At 41.7% G+C, this 6535-nt stretch overlaps 1 long non-coding RNA gene across 1 annotated transcript; it reads right to left on the bottom strand.

Annotated features, from left to right (window-relative positions):
- Positions 1-511: 511 nt before the first annotated feature.
- On the bottom strand, positions 512-2698 carry LOC124704557. The gene is made up of 3 exons (XR_007003595.1): positions 2334-2698; positions 1809-2000; positions 512-914 (listed from the first exon to the last, which is right to left on the bottom strand). It is a non-coding gene; the product is annotated as an uncharacterized LOC124704557 (long non-coding RNA).
- Positions 2699-6535: the final 3837 nt, after the last annotated feature.

Raw genomic sequence — 6535 nt, 5'->3', positions numbered from 1 at the left:
ATTGTGCTACCCGGCGGCACCGCAAATTTATCAATCCGTGCGGCGGTTTTGTAGTGCATGATTGCCAATTTAATTTTAGAAGGACGCGTCTAGGTAGCAATCGAGGGCCAATTAGTCCTACCTAGCCTCCACCTCTAATATGGAAAGTATCCAACCCACCGAACCGGAAAAGGAAAGGGCCTAGCACCTATTTGCCCAACGTACAAATAAGGAAAATTTTGAAGCCCACACGAGCGTAATTAATTTTCATATAGGAAAATTTCAAAAAGCCATAACTTTTAGAAAGTTTGTGAGAAGTGTGATCTGTTTTCACCGCTGACCTCCTGGCGACAAGATCTTCAAAACTATATCTCATTGTATATGTTTTAGCAAACTTTTATTTTTAAAACAACTCTAATATTGTGGCAAAACAACTTTGTACACATAGTTGCTTACACTGTTTTTCTGAATATTTTATAGTCAACTTAGTTTGATATTACTCACTTAACAACAAGAGTCAGCAACATCATAGTACCAAGAATCACAACTTTTACTACTAGTTTTTCAGGTAAACAACTTTGTAGCAACAAAAAAACAACTCCACGACAAACAATGCACAACTTAGGCCCAACGGTAAACATTCACGACAATGGCTCGCAGCTCTACAACAATGATGTTACCCGACTTAGTGCTACTAGTAGGCAACTTAGGCACGGCAATAAGCAAGTTCGCCATGATGGTGCACAACTTCGATGGATAGGAAAACTCACGTTTCATACAACAGGAAAACACCTTTTGAAGCAAACTTAGTTGCATGTCCAATAAATCCCGCATGCCACTACAGCAGCTGAAGCCGCAGCTAACTTATAACATTTTATGTTGCTTCAAGCTGACACCAACACACTGGTACTGCTTCCCCCTTTTGATGCACAAACCTGATATTTTTTGTGAATAAGCACAAATTAGAATGAGTGCAACAATTAAAATGTTCAAAAAATAGCTTACTTATGGTGAATACAATAACTTATGGAGAAAAAGGAAACTGCAAAAGCAAAATAACTCCCCCTACAATCAGTGATAAAAATCAGACTAGTCTATATATTAAACTGAATTGAATAATGCAAAAAACTTAACTATGTTGCCAGAAAAAAATTATCTATGTTGCAAAAGCAACTTCATTCAACGTAAAATGAACTTAATTGACTACGGCAAAATTAAAGTTAATAGAATGGGAAAGAAAACTTAACTATGTTGCCAGAAACAACTTATCTATGTTCCGCAAGCAACTTAAATCTACGTAAGATGAACTTAATTAACTGTTGCTAAATTAAAGTTAATAGTATGGAAGAGCAACTTAACTATGTTCTGAAAGTAACTTAAAACTACATAAAATAAATTTAATTAACTACTGCACAAGCAAAGTTAATAGTATGGGAATGCAACTTAATTATTTTTGCCATAAACAACTTATCTACGTTGCAAAAGCAATTTCAATATGTTCACCAAAAGCAACTTATGCATGTTGTTGTGCTAGAACATTTAGACATATAAGGTTAAAAAATGAGTTGTTTGCTCCTAGGTGGAGATGGCCAATGGATTTAGCTAGCTAAGTTGTGATCAAAGCAAGAAAGGGGAAGCTAGCTCCTAGCTAGTAGTGGACATAGAGGAGTTGGAGGTGGGCGTATTGGATGAGAGTGCAGGTATGCTCGTTGGAGGCGTCCCCAACGCACAACTTCCGCATCTACTTCTCACATCTCTCCACCCGCCATTCATGTCACTAGTCTCCGAGAAGAGGACTAAGGTAGAATTGGTAAGAAAGAGTACGGAACCTTAGGACTGGAGTTATCATGTCGACGCAGATGTGTTGGGTGTGTTCCTCCGCCTCTGCCAAACACCTCGGGGTTCCGACTCTGCCACCACTAGGACGCGGATACCCTCCCGTTCCATCTCTACCCTTGCTCATCCATAGGACGATGTGTGGTCGAACTCATACGCTCGGCATAGGGCGATTTTGAGACAATCTAAGTTTGCAGGAATAGGAAATGGCAGGTTCTTTGTTAAGTGGAACATGACAAAATGCAGTAACTTAAATTAGATCTATGAGTGAAACAAATAGAAAAGGATATTTGTTGGAGAAACAAACACAAAAAGCATGCACAACAACTTAGTGTGTATTGGATAGAACAAACACAAGGTGAATCATGTGACAATAAAATATTCTTAGTTAGGTTACCCCATGTGTGCTCAAGCAGAAAAACAAGTAACCCCTTTGAACAACTTAGTAATCCAATACTCAATCAAAATTGGTTTGTATCCTAGGAAATGCACGTGTAAAAATAAGAGGAAAAACAAACCTGAAACCTGGTACAACTTAGGGGTGCTATACATGTATGGAAAATCCTGAACCATTGTTATCGAAGAGAAATTTCCAGTCTCTTGCAGCAGCTAAGTTAGGCTCGGTTCGCATGTTATCTGGTGAAGCAAAGATCACCATGGGAAAAGTAGAATGAGAACTTAACAAAGATGGCTTCCCAGGTTCAACATATTTAAAAGGATGGTTTACTGATATTTGTTGGGGCAAAAGTATCACAGTTTATGCAGAAACTTCTACTGAACTTAAGTTTGCCAGAAACTTCAATCTACATATATGAACAGAAATAACTAGTGCAAAAGCAAAGCTAATAGCGTGAGAAAGCAACTTAATTATGTTGCCAGTAGCAACTTATCTATGCTGCAAAAACAACTTCAATCAAAATAAATTCAATTAACTACTGCAAAATCAAAGTTAATAGCATGGAAAAGCAACTTAACTATGTTGCCAGAAATAACTTATCAAAGGTTTACAAGCAACTTAAATCTATGCAAAGTTAATATCATGAAAAAGCAAACCTAACTATGTTAACAGATATTTGCAAAGCAACTTAATATATCTAGTAAAATGTAATTAACTACAACTAATGCTAGAGAAAAATACAGCTTGATAGAAAATCATGTACCCAAACTTGGTTGCACGGATTTTTGTTAAAAAAGCAACTAATCATACACCATCATACAACTCTTACATGATATATGCTACAACTTAGGCTAGAGTAAAACCTACTGGATAAAATCATGTACCCAAATTTGGTCACAGGGATTTCAAAAATAAAGCAACTAATAAGACAGGATCATACAAGTCAGCATGATCTCTGCTGCAACTTAGGGGAGCAATAAAAATAACTAGATAAAAAACATGTACCGAGTTGCAGGAATTTATTAAAAAGAACAACTAATCATAAATCACGATACAACTCTACATCGTCTCTACTGCAACTAAGGTTGGAGCAAAATACAACTAGATAGAAAATCATGTACCCAAACTTGGTTGCACGGATTTTTGTTAAAAAGCAACTAATCATCCGAAAACTCAAAACTGATCCATGTACAAAATATATTTCAAAAGGTCAAAAAAAATTAGGAATTTTTTATTTGCATGTAGAGGGACATGTGCTATGTGAACGCGTAAAATTTCACATAAACCCGATAATTTTGGTGCCATTCTTAAATATGTTTAAAATGCATTTTAAATACAGGGTGCATATGCACCCGGGTGCAGAAACACCCTATCCCTAATCATCCACCATCATACAACTCTTACACGATATATGCTGCAACTTCGGCTAGAGTAAAATCTACTGGATAAAATCATCTACCCAAACTTGGTCGCAAGAACTTAAAAAAAGCAACTAATGAGACAGGATCATACAACTCAACATGATCTCTGCTGCAACTTAGGGGTGCAATAAAAAAACTAGATAAAAAACATGTACCGAATTGAGTTGCCTAGCGGTGCCCGACCCACCACTGAGCCAAGCCGAATGGTGGCGGGTCGGAGCCCCACTGCATCCATGGATATGTCGAAAACCCAAAACTTACATGAGGGATCAGTATGCAACTTAGGCTAAAACACATAATCAATTTAATTAAGTGGTAGACGCAACTTTAGAATGTTAGCCGAACAACTTAATTGAGGCAAAAGAGATGATAAAACAGAACAACTCGACTGCATTCATGGATATTAAAAAAATCGACTCAAAAGAGGATCAGTATGCATGTTTAACTAATATGTCTAATCAGCTTAACTAAGTGGCCTAAGCAACTTAATTATGTTGGCAATTCAACTTAATTAAAAAGAACGATAGATTCTTCCTAATAGAGCCTTCAAATATAAGGATTTTACTCCAGACAAATAAGAATCTAGCCTATTAGTAGAGCTTTGAAAGGTATGAACGAACGTCACAACAATCACCATAGTGTAGGCAACTAACCAATAGGTGTAGGCAAGTAGGGATAGCCAATTCAGCGGTAGAAAAATTTATAGGATCATCAAAATAAGCAACTGGTGTTGTGAAATTGTGCGGCCTGACACTGAAGTTGCTTTTCAAAGATAACTGCAATATGCCAGCATATTAGCACCTTAGCAGTAATCAATGAACAACTTAAAAACGCCATATATGGAACTTTACAATTAAGTTGGACACGATTAGATGTTCCATCAGGTTTCAGCTCACTGGTTCACTAAACAGAAAAAAACGAAAGTTGTAAATAACACATGCGGAATGATGGGACAAATTAGCACATCTAGAAGCCAAGCGAGAGCCTCCTCTCCCTGAAGTGAATGAGAACAGACCTGAGCTCAAGATCACCCAGGTGGCACACGATGTGACCTTTTGGTCGTTCTTCCGAAGTAAAAGCGGCACTGCTCCTGAGCCCTGAATCCCTAATGCATACTAGTCCCTAGGGTCATTGGGTCGTTGGAACTTTGCAAGAAAAAGAATTGAGCAGCACAGACATATCAAGAAAAAAAATCTGAGGAAATGGTCAGTATATGACATCGTCAGGTGGATGGCATTGGCATGTGAGAAGCTAGATAAATTAAAGAACCTGTAGATGGTATCTCAAAGGTAGATCACATCACCAACTAATCTGAGCATAGTAACGAGCTGGTGATACAGAAAATTAATCAACTAGTACCATGAAAATCCGCTATCATAGCCCGATCCATCACGCATCTATGCCATTAAATTGCAAACGTATGCAATGCGGTTAATTTATCCACGAATTCTTGGAGACTAATCAGTGGATGAACCCAACTTGCCAATCAATTCACTGAATCGCCGCCCTAGGTTGCCGGAAAAACATAGCATTTGAGGAGCCCCTGGACTACTTACCGGCAGAAGACGACCTTGTACCTTGCATCCTCCTTGCGTACCCAAGCATGTTGTAGGCGAGTAACCGCCCATTACTGAGCTTGACCTTCGGCGCTATCACGGGCCGTCCGCCGGGCATCCCGCAGATCCGCGAGCGGGCTGACCTATGCGAGTAGGGAAAGGGCGCGAGGGTCGCGCCCCCGGTGAGAAGAAGAGAGGGTTGTGAGGGGCAGGCCGTGTAGTGCGCCCTGGCGCTGAAGGACAAGGTGTGGAGGTTGGGTACTCTAACGGCGCCTGGTGGAGGTGTGTTGTAGCCGGCGGTTCCGCGCCCCGCCGACGATGGGGAAGGAAGGCCGGTGCCGGTGTATAGCTCGAGGTAGGGTGGGGAGGACCTGCGCCGGCGACGGAAGATCTCGCGGGGAGGGACATGAGGGTTGGGAGGGGTGCCAGAGGTGCGTGCTACCGGGGAGGGTCGCCGGGGGTGTGCAGTATGCCGCCGGTGCGGGGAAGGTGGAGTGTGGGCGGCGGCTTGCGGTGGCGAGTAGTGAGTGGGTGGGGATCTAGGGATGTCAGGTGACGGGATCGGTCGACTCGATGGCTCGATCGGACGGCCACAGATTGAGGGCTCGGGACGACAAACCAGCCACCGTGCGCTTTTTAGCATTTGGGTTTTAGAAAAGGAGCTATGCATCGCTGGTCCTCCACAAAAATCGAAACTGACACACGTATGAAAATTACTCACATAATTTGGCTCACATGTATCTGTAAACGAATTGAAACCTATGTAGAAGAGAAAAAACTTGGGCGAGTAACACACGGGTTGCTGGAAATAGTAAGAGCATCTCCACCGGCGCCTCCGATAGCAATTTGGGGGGCGGGAGCCAAAATGGGCTCGCACCGGCGTGCCCCAAACGGCGCCGGCGATTTTTGGAGCCAATAGAAGCGCCGGCAACCCCGTGCCGGCCCCTTCGCCAAGGGCGCGAATCGGGCGCGCCGGCGCCTCGCGGGGCTGAAAATTTCGGGCGTGGGAGCCGTCTGTCAGCCGCACAACAACGTCGTATGCAACCATTTTTCAAACTTTTTTTGCAAAAAAAAGTGAAAATTTAAATTTGTTAATTTTCCCTAATAGTAGGTTGCATAACATACAGGAATCTCAAAAGATTTTTTTTTTTGAATTTTCTATCATTTTCTTTTCTATTTTACAGTGTTAAAAAAGGCGATCCACGGGGGGAGGGGGTGGAGATGCGTGGAGAGGCGAAAAACCTTTTGCACCGGTTCGTGTTACGAACCGGTGCAAAAGGTCCCGCACGAACCGGTGCTAATGACCCCTTTAACACCAGTTCGTGCCAAATCCGGTGCAAAAGCTC

Source organism: Lolium rigidum, chromosome 3 (genome assembly GCF_022539505.1).
Source record: "Lolium rigidum isolate FL_2022 chromosome 3, APGP_CSIRO_Lrig_0.1, whole genome shotgun sequence".
In the NCBI taxonomy this organism is placed as follows: Eukaryota; Viridiplantae; Streptophyta; class Magnoliopsida; order Poales; family Poaceae; genus Lolium; species Lolium rigidum.
This window is presented reverse-complemented; position numbering and strand designations above follow the sequence as displayed.